The following is a 21770-nucleotide window of genomic DNA, read 5'->3' as shown; positions in this document are numbered from 1 at the left end:
ACCGGATACAAAAACTTTTAAACTTGACGGAAAAAACTAGAAAATTTGACAGGAAAATCTAGAAATATATATAAATATATAAACGAAAATAGTCAGTGAGATCCGGGAAGCTAGAGTCCAAAAGAGTACGAAGATCCAGTAGTAATCCGGGTGGAGTCTTCGCTTGTGGAAGAGGAGAGATGTAGTAGTAAAGATGCAAGTCCAAACGAGTAGAAAGTCCAGTGAGGATCAAACTGGGATGACCAATCGAACGTATAGTGGTGCAAAATTATCACAAAATTATTAGTTAGTTTCATGTTCCAGGACATCTGACACTGACAGACGTAGTACATACAAACATATACATATACATATGCATATATATATATATATATATATATATATATATATATATATATATATATATATATATACTTTGACTTCTTTATCTGTTTCAGTGATTTGACTGCAGCCATGCTAGAGCACCGCCTTTGCTCGAACAAACCGACCACAAAACTTATTGTTTGTAAGGCTAGTACTGATTCTGTCGATCTCTTTTGCAAAGTTATGGCCAAGTTCCGGGCGCGTAAACACTGCAGCATCGGTAGTCAAGCGATGGTGGGGTAACAAACACAGACACACAAACATACACACACAAACACACGCACACACACACGCACACGCACACACACATATATACACGACGGGCTTATTTTAGTTTCCATCTACCAAATCTAGTCACAAGGCTTTGGACGGCCCAATACTATAGTAGAAGACACCTGCCCAAGGTGCCAGGCATTGGTATAGCACATAATATATATTACTAGTAAAAAAAAAAATCCATAAAAATTAAGGGAATAACTAATTTTGATGCGCGGAAAAATAGGATATATATATATATATAACGTTAGTACTGCTCTAATCACCTTTAAATGTGATTGAATTAATATAAAAATGATTTACAATGAATAATGGATTTTCAGACGTCTTCACGTTCTGGATTCAAATTCAACCGTGGTCGACTTTACCTTTCATTCTTCTGGGGTCGTTAAATTAAGTAACATTTCAGCATTGGGATGGAAGTAATCCTGTATTGCTGGCTTTGTGTCAAAATTTGAAGCCAATATATTTTACTAGTTTGTGTACAAACATATACATACACGAAAGACACATGCACATTCATACATACACGCACACACACTCACATACAGTGGCCAAATCTCCTTGGATTTAAATCCCAATAATAATGCAAGCATACGTCTGAAGAACAGATTGGATGACCGTGGAATTAATCACTTCGACCATATAATTTCTCATTCGTATATATATATATATATATATATAAATTTAAAGAATGGTGTAAACGCATATTATAACTGCATACTTTTATTTCGACATATGTTTCGAAGAATTAAAATTTATGCGATCCATAGGAATCGGCGATGTTACAAATGTAAACTTTTCCTCAGGGAGAACCAGCTTAAACGTAAGACATTATAATCGAATATGCGTTTACTCCATTCTTTAAATTTATATATATACTCAAATACCCAAAATATCAAGGAGTTTCTACCTCATAAACAGGAGTTACACCACGGTTATTTTGTGATCTTTGCTACCCCGGTACTTATTAACCAATTTATTTTATCCGAGTTATTTTTTACTTGGAGAAAATAAATACATATAATAATATATATATATATATATATATATATATATATATATATATATATATATATATATATATATATACATATATCATGCATTACAATGAAGGTGACAATGTTACATGTATGGCATCTGTCACTAAACCGTCTTAACGGCTACATGGATACTCCAACTATTTATGAGCAATAATGACTGCTACGAGATTGAAACCGAATCGAATTTGATTGACACAATATTTTGCAAAGCCTCAGTGAATTCAATTAAGTGTAAAAAAACAAAAAAAAAAATGTAAAACCAGGTGTATTCTCTGTTTTCCAAAAGGTTTTCCTCCTAATAATTTTATACATCAACAAAGCCATTCAGGAGACTTACATCTTTTACGTATGTTAAAAGTTGTGCTACAGTCGGTGATTAAATTATTTAGGGATAATCGTGAAAAGAAGAAAAAAGAAAATATCTCTACTAATGCGATTGTCTACACGCTGAATTTTCCAAAATTTAAGTGCAACATGTTAGAATAAGCATGATTTTACATCCATACCAAATTTAATGAATAAAAAGAAATATCGTTACGAAATAAATATTTAGCAGCTCCAATGGACCACAGAAACAAATCCTCTCTTTTATAGCAAATTACTAAACTAATTCAGTGACTCCCAATAAAAGAAACAAACACAAAACATGTAAACACAAATGATCGGAGACGTTACAGATTCAGGTACATGAAAAAGCACTTGTATGGTAGCATGAATAACAAAGTCTGCACTATTAAAACATTGAATTAAAACTAGGAAAATAAAACAATGCGAAACCTACATCAAATTACGAGGAAAGTAAATAAAAATAATCTCGAAGTTATCTAAATACAAGCAGAATAACATTGAAATGAAAAGACACACACATGCAAGCATACATCTGCGTAGACACGTATTCAAGTTTTCTTACATACATTCAAATGTACATGCATTCGCATTCATACACACACACACTCACAAGCATACATTCACAAACACACATGTGTATATACATACATGTAAATATATGTATGGAGTATACACACTGGCATATGAGTGTTTGTCTGTTGATGTATGTATGTATGTATGTATGTATGTATGTATGTATGTATGCATGTACGGATATAGTGCTGAATAGCTGAGAATATCACTTCGCAATCTTTCAAGTTCTGGGTTCGATCTACCTGCTAAGTAAACGAGTCAAATATCCATTTTTTCAAACTTTAGTGTCAACACATTGTGAGTGTGTTTCATATACGGAAATTGCACAGAAATTCGGCGACCGACGAATAACTCCACCTGAAATTTGGAGCTCTTTAGCACTGGGTTACAAGAGCAATGCAATGCAAAATGTCTCACGCTGATTTTGCTTCAAATTAACTTTAAATATTCACGTCCCACATCTTAGGTGGCAACTCAAAGAATAAATAATTCACTTCATTGAACAACAAATTCAGATATCTACCTGTAGTTGTGCGTGTGTTGGTGTACTTGTGTGTGTGTACACGTAGATATATATATATATATATATATATATATACATACATACATACATACATATATATATATATATACATATATTAATAAATTATAGGGTAGCAAAAACATTTTAGAACTTTTATTTACCACCAGTGATCTAGCGAGAGTAAAAAACAGTCAATAGACTATGTATAATTCATTTAAAATGCAGAGAAGCCTATAATAGGACATCTAACCCGCTAGAAATAGCAGCAAAAGACTGCACACCACAAAATTAGGGATAATTTCGAAAGGGAATGAAAAATAAAAACATTTACCAATCTATATTCTGTACCATGGTTTCAAGTCAATTTTAGTAAGATAAAAATTATATATCTTACAAGGTCGGACTATCATCAGCAGAAAATTTTCTGCTGATGATAGTCCGACCTTGTAAGATATATAATTTTTATACTCAAGATACTCAAGCTATCCAGAAAACTCAGCAGGCCTTTGCCAATGATGCCATGGAAAAAACTCAGATGAAGAGGAGGAACAACCTCTTAAAACATGGTTGCGCCTCAAAGGAGATTGAAACATGCTAAGACGGGCCATCCACAAACCGAAATGAGGAGCCGATTGATAATGTTCGGCGAAAACTCATAGCAGACTGTCGTCTAAAAATCCAGGAAATTGATCACAAAGCGGGAGTAATCACAAGATCAATATATCCCGTTTTAACGAAGAATTTGTGCATGCAGATGGTGTCGGCGAAATTCGTTCCCAGTGTGCTAGCGGAGCAACAGAAGGTCCAAAACACAGAAATTTCTCAGAACATGTTAGACTGTGCAAACTACGATCTACATTTCATAAAGTCCATCATCAGTGATGATGAGACGCAGGTATATTGTCTCTGTTCGATGCGTTCGGTCATCTCGCATGGAAACGAAAATCCGATAAGCGAGCACTACACGTCTGTACTCTAGGCATAACAGCCGGGAACTGTCGCAGTCTATTGGCACGAAAATAATCACACAGGCACAGGAAGGGTGGCGCCACCTGTCACTTAATAGATTTTGCTCACGCAGCACTAGTTTTGATGAGGAAATGTGAGAGGGATACTTTTTAAACGCACCTCGTACACATGTATCTATGTGTGAGGAAGGATGAGATCTGTATGTATATGTATAAAAACATTCACACACACACAAATATATATGTATAAACACAGACACACACACTTACACACAGACACACACACTTACACAGAGATACACACACTTACACACACACACACATACACCGACACACATATGCATATGCCTTAACTCAAATGTATATAGATACATACGTGTATATCTGTATATGTGTATATGTGACAACGTGTTTTATTGTTACAATTTTTAAATGCTGAGACGCTCAGACGGTGAATTATCATTATTATGTGCTACACCTTATCATTTCTCAATAGCGCAGACTTTGTGCACTTGATTTCTGTGAGCGAGCTTGAATTCAATTTTATTTCAGATTCACACACGATTGCTGTTCAATGCATGGAAAACTTTATGTATGGGGAAATAAGAATGTATTCCAACATACTGCGCAATTATATGCCTCTTCCTATCGCTATTGTAAACACAAAAAGCACAGGCACAACTCGCATACCAACATACATGCACATATACTTACATATGCGCACATGTGTATATGCATATATGTATGAGTGTGGAAATGACGTATGCATATTCCAAGCAAGAATGAGCGAGAAACAGACAAGGAAAAGTCATAGAAAGACAGACAAGGGAAGTAAATAGCGTCAGAAGATTGGTAGTGGTGTGGGGGTAAGATGTAAAATATGATAAAACGAATGAATCGTAGGTGTATAAATGATAGGTTAGTTCATGTCATTCCGATGAATGACACATATATTTGCTAAACACTTAAATTTCTATGAATAACTATTCAAAACTTGATGACTGCAAAATATTATTAATTACCAACAGAAAGTCTATTGTTGACGTTTATGTAAAGTTTGAACAATTTCTGTCAACATTTACGATAACTAAACTTTCTCATTATTTCTTTTCCAAAATATTTATTGATTCTCATGTTTATAAATGTCAACTTACTTTCTTCGTATTAAATGTGAGTCTATAACCAATGGCTTTGCATAACGTGTCCACTTTCACTACTCAGATACAGTTTGAACGTATTGTCTTGACGGTTATGACTCACTGAAAATATTTCTAAAAATCTATTATCTCTTATGAACGATACCACCTTTAATTTGTTCATCAGTTCTTAGTATAGTTACATTTGTCGGACTGCGGATTAGCGGACTCGATAGTGTAACTAACAGAAATCGATGCAGTCTCTTGTGTTCGTTTTCGTTTCTCACTTAACTTCAATCCTATGGCCAGCTAAACTTCTGTTATTTCTAAACATATAAGTTGTTGTACAGAAATGTAATTCCTATATTGAATCACGACCAATATTTTATGTTTTACTGCGTTTTGAAATAGACAACAAGTATTATTTATTGAGAAATGAAACGATTTTGTACTACACTATACATTTTTAGTATAAATTTTCTAAAAGTATAAACTAATTGAAACTAAATCGATGGGTTGGCTGAATCGCTAGCCGGCCGGGCAAAAGTCTTAGAGGCATTTTGTTCCCCCATTACGTTTTGGGCTCAATTTCTGCCGAGGTTGACTTTGCTTTTCCACCTTCTAGGATCGAAAAAAATAGTACCAGATGAAGACAGCGGTTGATGGAATCAAGTAGCCCGCTCGAACAAAATTTCAGGTATTGTGTTATTACAGAAAGAATTACCACCAAATGAATCTAAAATGAAATAGCATATTACTGTTGACTACAATTTCTGTTCAGCTAAAAAATTGTAATGAATGAGTTTACTAATCTGTAATTTAATACATTTTAACATCTAAGACGATTTCAGTCGTTTTACATTATTTTTAGTGTTCTTTAGAATTTTCAGGAAGCCCATCTATTTCTCAGCCCCCAATAGAACAAAATGTGTTCCATATCATGAAGAGACATTTATTTATTTTAAATATATATATATATATATATATATATATATATATATATATAGCAAAATTTTCTGAAGATGTAAAGCAAAATCCATATACGTTACAAGCTATTCAGGCGACGATTAATTAGCTTGCGCTTGATGTGAACTAATGTATTTTAGAGAACGACCTTCACTGTTTCCCTACATAGAGATAATATTAGGATTTCTTTTTTATTAGAAAATTGCTCAGTATTATTTAGTAAATGCCAGTTTGAATAGCGCCTCTTATAAACGTACCGATTATTGTACTATCTGAAATATTGTCATGTATTTGTATTTCTCATATATATATATATATATATATATATATATATATATATATATATATATATATATATATATATATATATATACATATACATACGATAACATAACAGGCCGAATTTTCGTAGTCACTCTCAACCACATTTTAAGAATACGGATTTTGTACTCTACAAAATTATAGAGTAACCTATCAGATTAATGAAAAATTTGTTTTTATTATAACTAAACATAAAATCAAACATTAATACACACATACATATATACAAACAAATGCACAAACACATAGACACAAGCATACATATATACGTAGGTGTATATGCGTGTGTATGGGAAACCTTTCTCCGTAAATGTCCACACGAATCGTATTTCCGAGGGTGTTTATGCTTATAATGAAAAGATATAACGTGGGAAAGTGAATGGGGAATATGACGAGTTGGGAGAAATTATTCGTTCGACAATCCCGACATACGCGTAGCTGAAATTGTGATATTGACTGTTGTGATCGAAACTCAGTTAATTTAGACAAATATGAATCTCAACATGCTAATAAGTAACACTTACAAACTTTTCATTATATGGAGTTATGAGATAGAAAGAGACGTACATTATTTTATGTTGCTAAATATATATAACTTTGGCTGTGGTTTATAGATACGTTAATAAAGATAGTTGGTCTTTATATATCAAACAAACACTGTTTTCTGAATTCCATTTAATAACATTAAAACGCTAACTTTCAACAATGCTATCTCATATAACCATGTAAGTATGCAAATATATATATATATATATATATATATATATATAGCGAACACAAATACATACACACACACAAACACACACACTTATATGTGTATGTATTTCTATAAATTCATACTTTGATCCATGCATGTGTCTATATGTGTAAGTGTAAATGTATGAACGTGTATATATAGATATATATGTGTGTACGTGTATAATCGTATATGCATGTATTTAAGCATATATGTCTGTATATATATATATGTGTGTGTGTGTGTGTGTGTGTGTGTGCATATATATATATATATATATATATATATATATATATATATATATATATATATATATATATATATGTATGTATGTATGTATGTATGTATACATGTATATATATATGTATGGACATATGACTATTTTATTGAGTAACAAGAGTTCTTCTAATACTTAATTCTGTTGCATCAGCCTCGGTATATATTCTAGTGTAATAAACGTCTCTCAACGAAAGTATAAAATAATCATAAATGGTCGAGAAACTGATGTATTTTGGGGGTAATACTGCTCAGAGTGGAATACGATCAAAGTAGTTGGAAATGCTTCAAGTATATTGCAGTGTTAACGGAGAACTTCGCAAATATATAGAGTTATTTCATTACGAAAGGGCAACGTAAGAAAGTCGTTACTGGTCAAGTGCTTCAAACATAAAAGGAGAAAGATCTTAGGAGAAAGCAAATGCACAATTTAGAAATTTTCAGTGCGGCATGTATAGTAAAATGTTTTAAAGTGATGCATGTATAGAAATTATATCAGTATTTCTGAAGGCAAGCACCATATTAATGTTACGTTTGTCAAAGACAGATGGTTTCAATTATTTGATATCAAATAGCTATCTAATTTAATGACATTATCTATAAGGCATATTACAGAAGTTTGAAAAGGTTACTCCTTTCTCAAATAATTTCAAGTGATATTGATTTGATATTATATTCTTTGGTATATTGTATACAGTCTTTGGTGTGCAGAACACATTCCTCACAGTCTCTTGTTCATGTGGATTTTAAAATGTAGAGGAAAAGTTTCTTAAAGTATTTTACAACATTGCTTTCATAAACACATCTATCTCTTTTTATTTGCCATAAAAAAACATTATTTAAGTTATTTTCATATTACTTTCATCTAAAATGACGGAATTTATACAGTGTCCGTGTACGCCTCTGAATGTTGGCCAAAATATATGCTATCACAGCCATGGATAAACTATTCAAATCGCTAAGTAACAGAAAATAAAGTGAATTACCTATCAGGAAATGTGGTAGATTCTACATCAAACGTTAGGCCAAAACCAAATCTCTGTTTATCACAACCGTTTCCCTCTTAAGTGCTTCTGGTTTAGCCAGTATACTGTAAGCATTTGAAATAGGTTTCTAGTGCGAGGTTAAAATATTCTTTCAATATGCTACCTATAATTACATCATAATTTATGTAATACCTTAGACGTCCCGATATCATAGATAGAAAGTGTTCCATAGGTTAGTCCTTCACTAAATGCAACGTGATGGAAAGCTTTTTTTATCATCTGCCTGAAACAATGCTCTCTCTTCTGTTCAGCTCTTAACCAGAACTCCACTTAATACAGCACGATTATTTCATCTGAATTTCAGTAACACAACCATTTTCGATGTTTAGCCTTCTTCAATTTTTACTGTTCTCCGATCACACTGGAGACAATACGAAACAACTTTCCCTGCCAAATGATTCAGTACAATTCGTATGATTACTAGCATAGGCTACACATCATATATTAATACATACGCACACACACACACACACACACACACACACACACACACACACACACAAACATATGCAGCGAGAGAGAGAGAGAGAGAGAGAGAGAGAAAGAAAGAGAGAGAGAGAGAAAGAAAGAGAGAGAGAGAGAAAGAAAGAGAGAGAGCGAGAGAGAGAGAAAGAGAGAGATAGGGGAGAAGGGAGGGAGTTAGCAATACCTACAGGTTGGGCAATACCTACAGGTTGGGCATAATATTCGTGTTGCTCTCAGTTTCACTATAAATGAGCCAACATGTGCATGCCTGTATATATAAGATAGGTGTGTTTACACATGTGTGTATATATGCGTGTATGTGTATGTCTTTCTACCGAAGCAGCATGTTAATACTTGGTAAATCTAATCATGTCTATACAATTATTTCACTGATTGGTATAAACCAATGAAAACCTTCTTGGTGGTGGTATTGTTGCTGTTTCTTCTATGTTTATCATCATGTTTTCTTTTATACATTGTTGTAAACGATAGGAGAGATTGACCTGCAGTATAATCTCCGTATGTCTGCACGCAGAGTTATATTCCCATAATGATTTAATTTTCACTCCAACGATCGGGGGTCGATAAAAAAGGTCATTTTCCAAGTGCCTCATTGATAGAAGCATAACACGTCTTAACGAACACTCGACTCTGTTCGCTCATGGAGAAAAGTATTAAAAATAACCGTAAACAAATATAGATGTGTAAACGCCCTCAGGCAAGCTGCATAGCGTGAGTACACTCGCTCATACAAACATCCAAAAGATGTGAGCATGCGCATAATTGAGGTTTGGTGTACTCATGATAACAAAGGGAGCTAGCTATCTACTTGGTGTTTGCAAGAATGGGGAGGTTGAAAGACATCCATAGCTTAAAGTAAATTAAATTATATTAACGGTTACTCAAAATTCATTCCCAGTGCATTGGGCGAAAATATATTTATATGCGTATAAGAGGCGGCTCGAGAGTGGTTCACAAATTCTATTAATGATCTAGTTAGTCCACAGAATAGACATGAATTCCTCAGAGCAGTGACAGCATCTCCTGGAAATTTTATTGTATGGTTTCACGTACCATCCTATGGACCAATTAATGCTGTACTTCATTTTATCCTCCTTCAGTCGCCATAAATATCTTAAAGCTGGCAACATGGTTGCGATAACGATTCTTAAATGAATCAGCCTTCTGCCCAATGTAAACATACAGCTCCATCCCACTTGTTTGCACGGTACACTTATATACAAGTTTATACTCATACAGAGATTCATCAAAGGACATTTCGATTTTTCTCTGCATGAGCATTTATCATATTTATTTGTATATAAGGCAGTCCTGATTTCATTTATTGCGTTGTTACCGTGTTAGCTCTCCTTGGTTGGTATTTAGATGCAAACGTTCGCTAGATCCAGTAGGTGGGTTATTGAAACTTTGGTGAATTTTGTTATTGTTCATGCGATGCATAAACAGCACTAAAGACATACATATACATATGTGTGCATATATATATATATATATATATATATATATATATATATATATATATATATATATATATATATATATATATATATATATATATAAACAAATAGTAAATGAGTATATGCATATATACGTACAGGTATGTGCATACCGACATCCACCTGTATGTATAGGTGCATATCTGGGTACAGGACATTGCAAACAAACGTAGACGAGAACACACGAGCCACATAGAGAATATTCTACTTCATCAGCTACCCACGTTTTAACACCGGCGTTTCGACGAGCTTCGGGCAGGACGCATCGTTAAAACGGCTCGTCCCATGGATCGCAGATTAAATTTGTATACGCAAATTAAATCTAGCCATGGAGGAATGTAGTGGCGGACAAAAAACAAGACAGGAAAACAAACAGAAAAGGCTTTACGGCCAGACGAGAAAAATTATGTGTGTATGAACGCGATGAGGCACGGAACCGCGAGAGACAAAGTGGTGGCGTGCGTTGCTTGGCGAAAGCCAAGGAAGGAAAGGATTATTGACCGGAAGCATGTGACCATGCCGGTGTAAAGGGAAGAGAGAGAGTGGTAGAGGGAGAAAGAGAGGGAGGAAGTAGAAGAATAGGTGAGCAACGAGAAGAAAAGGAGAAAGAGAGGAAATACGAGGGGGAAAAGGAGATACGTAGTAGTAACAGAGGAAGAACAAGAGGGGTAAGGCGAGATACGTAGTAGTACAGAGGAAGAACGAGGGGGGGGGGGGAGAGAAAGGAAAGAGAAAGAGATAGAGTAGCGTCGGAGGATAAGTTTACGAAAACTACTTACAATTTTTGTGAGACGCTGCGTTCAATCATGTAAAAACAAATAGTAAATGAGTCTATGCATATATACGTACAGGTATGTGCATACCGACATCCACCTGTATGTATAGGTGCATATCTGGGTACAGGACATTGCAAACAAACGTAGACGAGAACACACGAGCCACATAGAGAACATTCTACTTCATCATATATATATATATATATATATATATATATATATATATATATATATATATATATATATATATACACAGATATATATATAAATATATATACATACATATATACATATATCTAGATAGATAGATATAGATACGTGTGTTTGTTCGCACTCGCGTATATATATATATATATATATATATATATATATATATATATATATATATATATATATATATATATATATATATATATATATATATATATATGCATATATAAATATATGTATGCCATAATAACTTCAATCTCGTATTAGCACTCGAGTTTACTCTATTAAGTTCATTCAAGGGTACATGCTTTCAGACACGACAATACTCTCGATATAGTCTATATTATCAAATATCTGAAAACCACAAACATCCGTTGAACTTTTACAATTACACACAATACGAAGGGAGTGAGCAAGATTTTTATTTCATCGGAATTCGATCACAGCATATTTTGCAGATATCGTGCAACTCAGTATATACATAAATTACTGATGATTCAAGTTTCTACAGCACATTAATTCTATACACAATTCTGATGAGTCTGAAGAGTCATTTTAATGACACCTCAAGTATCAATAGCTGCATATATCATTGCATAATATATCAAGATTGATGAGATCGGATTCAACTGAAACAGATATAAAGTGATGTATCTTTGAACACATACACGCACGCACATGCACACACACACTGCTTTAGATAATAATTAAGTTAATAATATTAATAACAATAATAATAATAACAATAACAATGAAAATAATAGTATATGAATTGGAAGAAAATATTTAGAAACAAATTCACAGTTAAGGGTTTAAATGTCTCACATTTTCGAAAGGTGTATATCGTTTGATACCCAGCGTAGCAGGACAGACGAAGTGGAATAGAGTATAGACACTTGTTTTAAAGTATTTGAGTCTTCCGTAGACTATAGATTATGTTACAATATCATGATGTATGATTAGTAGGTGTCTCATTTGAGTATGTTAGCCCACAGCCACAGTATACTAGAATACACGCACAAAATATCAATAGGATGGATCGAAATCGTTACACCACAATCGTGAGGCCAATATCATGAACATTAGGCAATCTTTGATACACTAACAGTAATATATTAGCAAATTTCTCAGAAATATAAGAGATAATTACATTGAGTTAACATACAGCATATATCCTATTATGTTACCATTTATCATGAACGCAGTTAGCGCTAAATATATGAATAATTACAAGTTGTAGCTGGTAATAACATATTATTCCCACATACATACTTACTTGCACACCATGTCACATATGAATGGATGGGCCTCCGTCAATTTTAGTGATGATAATGAAGCTGGATCAACTGAATTATCTCCCAAATGAATAGCACATTAATGCCTGAGCATTCTGCACACAATTTACATTTAGGTACTATCAGTGTGACACAGTACATAAAAAGCCTGTATCTTTGAACGTTTTGAGTGTTTGTTTGTGAATTTATATGTATGTGTAGTTATGTGTGTGCGCGTCTGTATGTGTGTGCGCGTGTGTATGTGTATGCGCGTGTGCTTGCGTGTGCGTGTGTGAGTATATGTGCGTGCGTGCGTGCGTACCTGAAAGCGCGTTTTATGCGAAAATATTCATTTCACAGACTGTTAACTGATTGCTGATCAGCAAACAGCACTCATAGCATCCTTTCTTACCTGTTATATGAAGTCGATATAAGGAAAATGTAGTGCAACCCAATAATATCACAGTCCATTTACAAGACCAAGAAGTAAACTCTGCATAACTCAATTGTGTAATATTAGGTATCGTAACACAAACACACAATCCAATGCATACAATATATATCTAAAAACGTGTGTGCATATATCTCTGTGTGTGCATGTGTTTTTGTGTGTGTGAGCGTGTGTATGTATATTTGTGTTTACGTATTTATGAGTACATATCTATATATATATGTAAATATATATACATGCATATATCACTGACAATTTGTCGGCTACGACGATGGGATTTCCAATTGGTCAGACCAAAGTCGAACAGCCATACTGATGTGGCGATAAACATTGCGTTTCAGGATATTAACTACTTCCACCTCTTATGGGGATTTTGGAACTGAATATATATATATATATATATATATATATATATATATATATATATATATATATATATATATATATATATATATATATATATATATATACAGTAATTTTTGTATAATTATGTATTGTTAATATAACAATACATAAAGACGGACCAGAGTTGAAGTGCTCAGCATGAGCTAGAATTCATCGTATAGTAAAAATGGATACATAAGGGTGGAAAATCACAGGAGCAATACCATATGTCCAACGCAAGATAACAATATGTGTGTTCAATTCCTTCAAGAATCAATAAAAGAAACATATAATATAAAAGTTAAGTTAACTTTTATATTATGTGTTTCTTTTTTTTTTTTAATCCTGTCCTAATGTACACGTTTTTAATATAATACATGTAAATTTATAACTTCATCAGACCGTATATATTTACCCATTATATGTTATATCATAATGTATGTTTACACATCGTAATGTTTTAACTTTAATTTGTCATATTTTTATACAACTTAGAAATCATGCATATTTATTAATATTCTTTTAATAAATATTTTGAACATTCATGATATTTCTAAAGTTTTTATTGTTGTATTTGCTGGTCTTTTTACCGTACCTTTTAGACACTTTTGAGACTGAATACTATAAATTCATTTATTGATTCTTGAAGGAATTGAACACACATATTGTATCTTGCGTTGGACATATGGTATTCCTGCTGTGATTTTCCACTCTTATGTATTCAGTCTCTAAAGTGTCTAAAAGGTACGGTAAAAAGACCAGCAAATACAACAATAAAAACTTTAGAAATATCATGAATGTTCAAAATATTTATTAAAAGAATATTAATAAATATGCATGATTTCTAAGTTGTATAAAAATATGACAAATTAAAGTTAAAACATTACGATGTGTAAACATACATTATGATATAACATATAATGGGTAAATATATACGGTATGATGAAGTTATAAATTTACATGTATTATATTAAAAACGTGTACATTAGGACAGGATTAAAAATAAAAAAAAGAAACATATAATATAAAAGTTAACTTAACTTTTATATTATATGTTTCTTTTATTGATTCTTGAAGGAATTGAACACACATATTGTTATCTTGCGTTGGACATATGGTATTGCTCCTGTGATTTTCCACCCTTATGTATCCATTTTTACTATACGATGAATTCTAGCTCATGCTGAGCACTTCAACTCTGGTCCGTCTTTATGTATTGTTATATTAACAATACATAATTATACAAAAATTACTGTATATATATATATATATATATATATATATATATATATATATATATATATATATATATATATTCAGTTCCAAAATCCCCATAAGAGGTGGAAGTAGTTAATATCCTGAAACGCAATGTTTATCGCCACATCAGTATGGCTGTTCGACTTTGGTCTGACCAATTGGAAATCCCATCGTCGTAGCCGACAGATTGTCAGTGATATATGCATGTATATATATTTACATATATATATAGATATGTACTCATAAATACGTAAACACAAATATACATACACACGCTCACACACACAAAAACACATGCACACACAGAGATATATGCACACACGTTTTTAGATATATATTGTATGCATTGGATTGTGTGTTTGTGTTACGATACCTAATATTACACAATTGAGTTATGCAGAGTTTACTTCTTGGTCTTGTAAATGGACTGTGATATTATTGGGTTGCACTACATTTTCCTAATATCCACTTCATATAACAGGTAAGAAAGGATGCTATGAGTGCTGTTTGATGATCAGCAATTAGTTAACAGTCTGTGAAATGAATATTTTCGCATAAAACGCGCTTTCAAGTACGCACGCACGCACGCACATATACTCACACACGCACACGCAAGCACACGCGCATACACATACACACGCGCACACACATACAGACGCGCACACACATAACTACACATACATATAAATTCACAAACAAACACTCAAAACGTTCAAAGATACAGGCTTTTTATGTACTGTGTCACACTGATAGTACCTAAATGTAAATTGTGTGCAGAATGCTCAGGCATTAATGTGCTATTCATTTGGGAGATAATTCAGTTGATCCAGCTTCATTATCATCACTAAAATTGACGGAGGCCCATCCATTCATATGTGACATGGTGTGCAAGTAAGTATGTATGTGGGAATAATATGTTATTACCAGCTACAACTTGTAATTATTCATATATTTAGCGCTAACTGCGTTCATGATAAATGGTAACATAATAGGATATATGCTGTATGTTAACTCAATGTAATTATCTCTTATATTTCTGAGAAATTTGCTAATATATTACTGTTAGTGTATCAAAGATTGCCTAATGTTCATGATATTGGCCTCACGATTGTGGTGTAACGATTTCGATCCATCCTATTGATATTTCGTGCGTGTATTCTAGTATACTGTGGCTGTGGGCTAACATACTCAAATGAGACACCTACTAATCATACATCATGATATTGTAACATAATCTATAGTCTACGGAAGACTCAAATACTTTAAAACAAGTGTCTATACTCTATTCCACTTCGTCTGTCCTGCTACGCTGGGTATCAAACGATATACACCTTTCGAAAATGTGAGACATTTAAACCCTTAACTGTGAATTTGTTTCTAAATATTTTCTTCCAATTTTAGCACAAGCTCAAATATGAACTCATAAGTCAGCCGTACTTGCATTGTAATGGGGAAGCGTAAGAACTGTGCTTTAAATAAAATCAAGCACCTACGAAATCTAACAACACCAGCACCAACACAACCAGCATTTACAACTAAGTACCGTACACGTCCACAGTAACACTTTTAAGAGGACTAATATGAAAGCAAAGGACACAGTACAAAGTGCTACTTATTTCAGGACCGACATTTCCTCTTCGTCAGAAATTCCTCTGACAATAATGTCTCTATTATATACAGAAAAACATCCCACACAACATTTTGACGGAGTATTTAAGTCGTAGAAAACAATGACTACTTAATTTTTTTCCTACGTTACTGCGATCTAATTACAAAACCCGCTATAATCAACGCCGTGACTGTCTCTCATCATTTTGCGCTTCGGCAAAATAAACTATCAATCAACAGCTGGGCATCGCAACATCATCAGCGGGCTTACCTAGTGAATTTGACTCCGATTCTGTCTCTTGAAGCCCTGGGTAAATTAAATTGGTCATTTTCCTGATTTATAAGTATTACTTTGTCTTTGCTAATCTTTAGCAACGTTTAAAATCTAAAAATAGCCCAACATTTAATGCTTTAGCCTTGCTCAAATTACAGGTCTATTGACATGTTCAACAAACTGTTACGCCTAAACAAAATACTTCCAACTTAAGTAATTTAGTAAAATCACACACTGATTGGTCAGAAAACAGTTTGCAAAAAATAACATTCTGGAGTCTATACAAATACATCACAGACACACAGTTTAGCTTCCTCACTACAGTTGCAAATTGCAAAACATAAATATCACCGCTACTATATGAACCTCAAGATTACATAGTTTAATGCAGGGAAATACTAGTTCATTCAGAATGGAAATTTAATATTCTATCATTTCATTATATTATACAATCTTATATTATATTATTATAAGAATCCAAATTAAAACGTGAAAATCAAAGTTGTTATTTCTTTGAGCAATATAATTTATACATACATACATACATACATACATACATACAGACACAAATATATATATATATATATATATATATATATATATATATATATATATATATATATATATATTTATATATATATATATATACATTTATAAATAAATAAATAAATAAATAAATGAATGTTATTTAGAAGTTTGAAGACTTTTGAAATTTTAGTGACGTATCCATGCGTCATCCTAAATGAAGCACTCGCTTACAATCCAAATTCATTTCCACTACTCAAGATCGTACACATCTATGGCACACCATTTATTCGATAAAGTTTTATCCTAGAATCCACTTTTAATAACAACATATTTGTCTCGGGTTCGTTTATGTCTACTATTTTGTATTTACAGAACAAGAAGATGAATGACTACGCGTTTATCTGAATTACTATAATTTAAAACAGATTTTTATTTCAGGCGTTGTACAGCATTTCTATTCTATAGTATGCGATTCCCTAGATCCGAACTAAATACACTTAGTGAATTTAACATGCTCTAACTGACACGGTTTTCATTTTTATTTTATATTGTCAAAGGCAGAATTTTTCTATAAACTATTCTCTATAGAATACTCACACTCACACTGGAATGATAATGTTTTTTTGTTTATACCAAGTCCCCAAGTCAGCCTTTATAGATTTATTATCAACGGTACTTGAACCATCCGTACAACGCTAGCATTTTGTGTATTGAAAGCACACTATCCAGCGTCTCAAGTCAAGATGTTTGATTATCTTAATATTTTATACATACGCATATTTTAAGTGACACATATATATATATATATATATATATATATATATATATATATATATATATATACATACACATTACTCTTATATATATACGCGTGGTCGTGTGTTTCTTCGCTCTATAAACCAAGAGACGTGTTCGCATATTATAAAATTGCTTTAATGTATATATATATATATATATATATGCGAGTAAAAATAAATACAAGAAATGTGGGTTTTTTTGTATGATTGTGTATAGAGGAATATATTATTTTGCTTAAAAGAGTTCCAACACTGTCTGTTTTTTATGTTTTATTTATATTCCTGCAGAACTAATGTGGGGTATAGAATATGGAATATACAATATATAATATAATATGATATACAATATACAATATAAAATAAAATAAAATAAAAATGGATGGCACCATGAAAGAAAGTATTGAATGTAGATGAAATATTGAGTGTTCAATATAAAGGATCAAATATATAAATATATAAATATATATATATATATATATATATATATATATATATATATATATATATATATATATATATATATATATATATATATATGTGTGTGTGTGTGTGTGTGTGTGTTTGTATATGTCCGTGCGTGTATATATGTGTGTGTATGTGTATATGTATGTGTACCTTTATGACTTTGTTTGTTTGTATGTGTGCATATATATATTAAGAAAAACAAAGGCACAACTAATATCGATCAGTATATCTTAGCAAATTGTTTGTGTTCATTGTATTTCATTACTGACAACTATTCCCTGTGCATTAGACGAACAACACGAAGAAAGTTCATGTTTCCTCTTTTTTCTTTCTTCTCCTTTCTCAAATTAGTCCTTTTATTGTAGAAATTAGTTCTTTATGAAAATAAACACTTTCCTTCACTAGCTATGTGGTGGTTCAGAATGAACAACTCTTTTGTAGAAAGCGCTTCGTATTATATTGATAATAATATCAAATTTAGAATTGATTGTATGTGTAGTAGGTTGTTGAGTTTTGATCTGTACTGTGTAGTCCCGCGACCCTGCCGTCTGTATTACTTACCGTTTCTTTATAATCATTATGTGAAAGAAAATGAAAATGTGTCGGACAGGTGTCTTAGAAGCGTTGAGGTGAATTGGGGGTCACGAAATGCAATGACAGTTAATTTTACAGAGCATTTTGTCTTGAGAGTTTGTTGCTAAATATGATTAGAAATCTGGCTAAAATATACTTTCAAAACCATAGACTGTTACTAATAGAATTTTGGCAAAGGCAACTGAGCCTAACTTAATAAATGGTAAATCAAATCAGATATAATTTAAGAAGACGAAGAAATAGTTTATCACTCTATTTATATTTATAAAAGCGTTTTGTACTTAGTGTTATGTGAAATAAAAGGAAAGAAAGACAAAATAAGGGGCACAGTGAGAGATAGAACAACGCAAGAGATATGTGACTTGAGAATGCATTCGCATACACACACACACATAGCTATACATACTTATAAAGAAATATACTTATGCATATTTTTATATGCGTATACATATATGTATATATATATATTTATATACATATCTGTATCTATCTATCTATCTATCTATCTATCTATCTATCTATCTATCTATCTATCTATCTATCTATCTATCTATCTATTTATACACATACGTCTCTGTGTGTATATGTATGTGATTCACATGTAAAGAGGAATATACATTAAAATGATAGACTGAGAATGAGGGCCATAAAGTGATAGCCACACACATACACATACACACGCGCACGCGCGAATACACTCTCGTGCGTATGTGTGTATATGCATCATGCATGCACGTGTATGCCGGAATATATGTATGCATATCGTTATCTCTGTATCAGAATTAATGAAGGGAACTAAAATCTGGGGTGGGGGGAGAATAGTGTAGTGGAGAGAGAGAGAGAGAGAGAGAGAGAGAGAGAGAAAGAGAGAGAGAGAGAGAGAGAGAGAGAGAGAGAGAGAGAGAGAGAGAGAGAGAGAGAGAGAGAGAGAGAGAGAGAGAGAGAGAGAGAGACAAGCAGACGGACAGGTTTGATTTTGGGGAAAGAGAGGAGGGTAATAACTGATTCCTGAGAAAGTGTGCATATAGGTTTCAGAAACTAATTTCGAGGCTCACATTTATTGGGCCTCAAAATTAGTTTCTGAAACCTATATGCAAACATTTATGCATAGTTTCTGAAACCTATAGGCAAACATTTAGTTTCAGAAACTAATGTTGAGGCCCACATTTTTCCCGAATATGTTTCTGTAAAAATGTCATTTGAGTTATGTGGATATATTCTATTAAGTATACGCTATAATATAATATAGCCTAAACTAAAGGTTCTGGCATTTCAAATTTGCATTGTTATATGGAATACGCAGAAAATCTCAGTGAAATTTAAGTCGGTGACACAAAACACAGGCCTACAAAGCACACACAATTATGCAGTTATGTGCAAATATGTATGTGTACGCATGTATGTGTATAAATAGAACATTTTCTTTCAAACGTGTTATCTCTAAATTAATCAATGTTGTATCCATAAAATGAACAGCACATACACTTATACCTATATATATCTTCTTTTACGCAGAAAGACATAGATATAAATGCACACTTGCGTATCTACGCACGCGCGGGTGCACATATATTAGCCGAAGTAAAACGTAGCAGATATAAAAATATGACCAAAGGCCAAACAACTATTCTGGTAGATTAAAAACAAAAACTGATAAAACCCTTAACTGATTTTCAGCACTTATTGGGGTCTCCTCAGTGGTATCAACATCATTTCATCAAACCCAAAGGAGGAAGTTGACAATACGTTTTTCTGCACAACAACTCCAGTAACTGAAACTACGAATATAACTGAGATAACTGGGGCTACGAATTTGCATGTATTTATATTTTATGTTTATCTTCATTCATGGAACTACATCCATATTGACACCGTCTTCTATATCAAATGAAATTATTCTAAACAATCATCACTAAATTTCAATGTTGACCTTTATATTTGACATTCGTAAGCATATGAGCAGGTGTACACTATCTTTTTTAGGTTTGATTAATCCCAGTGACATCTCTATTTGTAACTTCTCAGGGAAGTGGTAGCAGAAGAATCACCACAACAGTGATTCACTAAAAAGAAACTATTTTTTATCCTCCTAATCTGGGCAAATTATCAATTTGGTCAATCACACCAATACAATGTTTAAGATTCTGTATACGTATATATGTATGTATATACACACACACATTCACACAAAGACAAACACACACATACATGCATACACATCTACTTATATATTTGTTTATATATATATTTCTAACAAAACTGTCCGATGAACGGGAACGTGAAACTCTGAGTAACAGCTTTTTGTTATATTTCTGCTGCTTTTAAATAAAGTATATATATATATATATATATATATATATATATATATATATATATATATATATATAAGGGTTTGGGATCTGACGGGAAGCGGTTTCAGGAACAGAGGTTCGGTTTTCGTTCTCATTCGCAGAATTACATATTGTACAAATGCATGCTGTGACCAGTTTTGGAAAACTTACTACCAATCCTTGAATTACACTTTACATTACAACGCGAAACATCCACTAACATCACTTTAATATATTTGCTTACTGAGTGCAACTAACTGACGCT

The sequence above is a fragment of the Octopus bimaculoides genome, chromosome 15 (assembly GCF_046866305.1).
Source record: "Octopus bimaculoides isolate indiv1 chromosome 15, ASM4686630v1, whole genome shotgun sequence".
Lineage (NCBI taxonomy): Eukaryota > Metazoa > Mollusca > Cephalopoda > Octopoda > Octopodidae > Octopus > Octopus bimaculoides.
Note: the sequence above shows the minus strand (reverse complement) of the source record.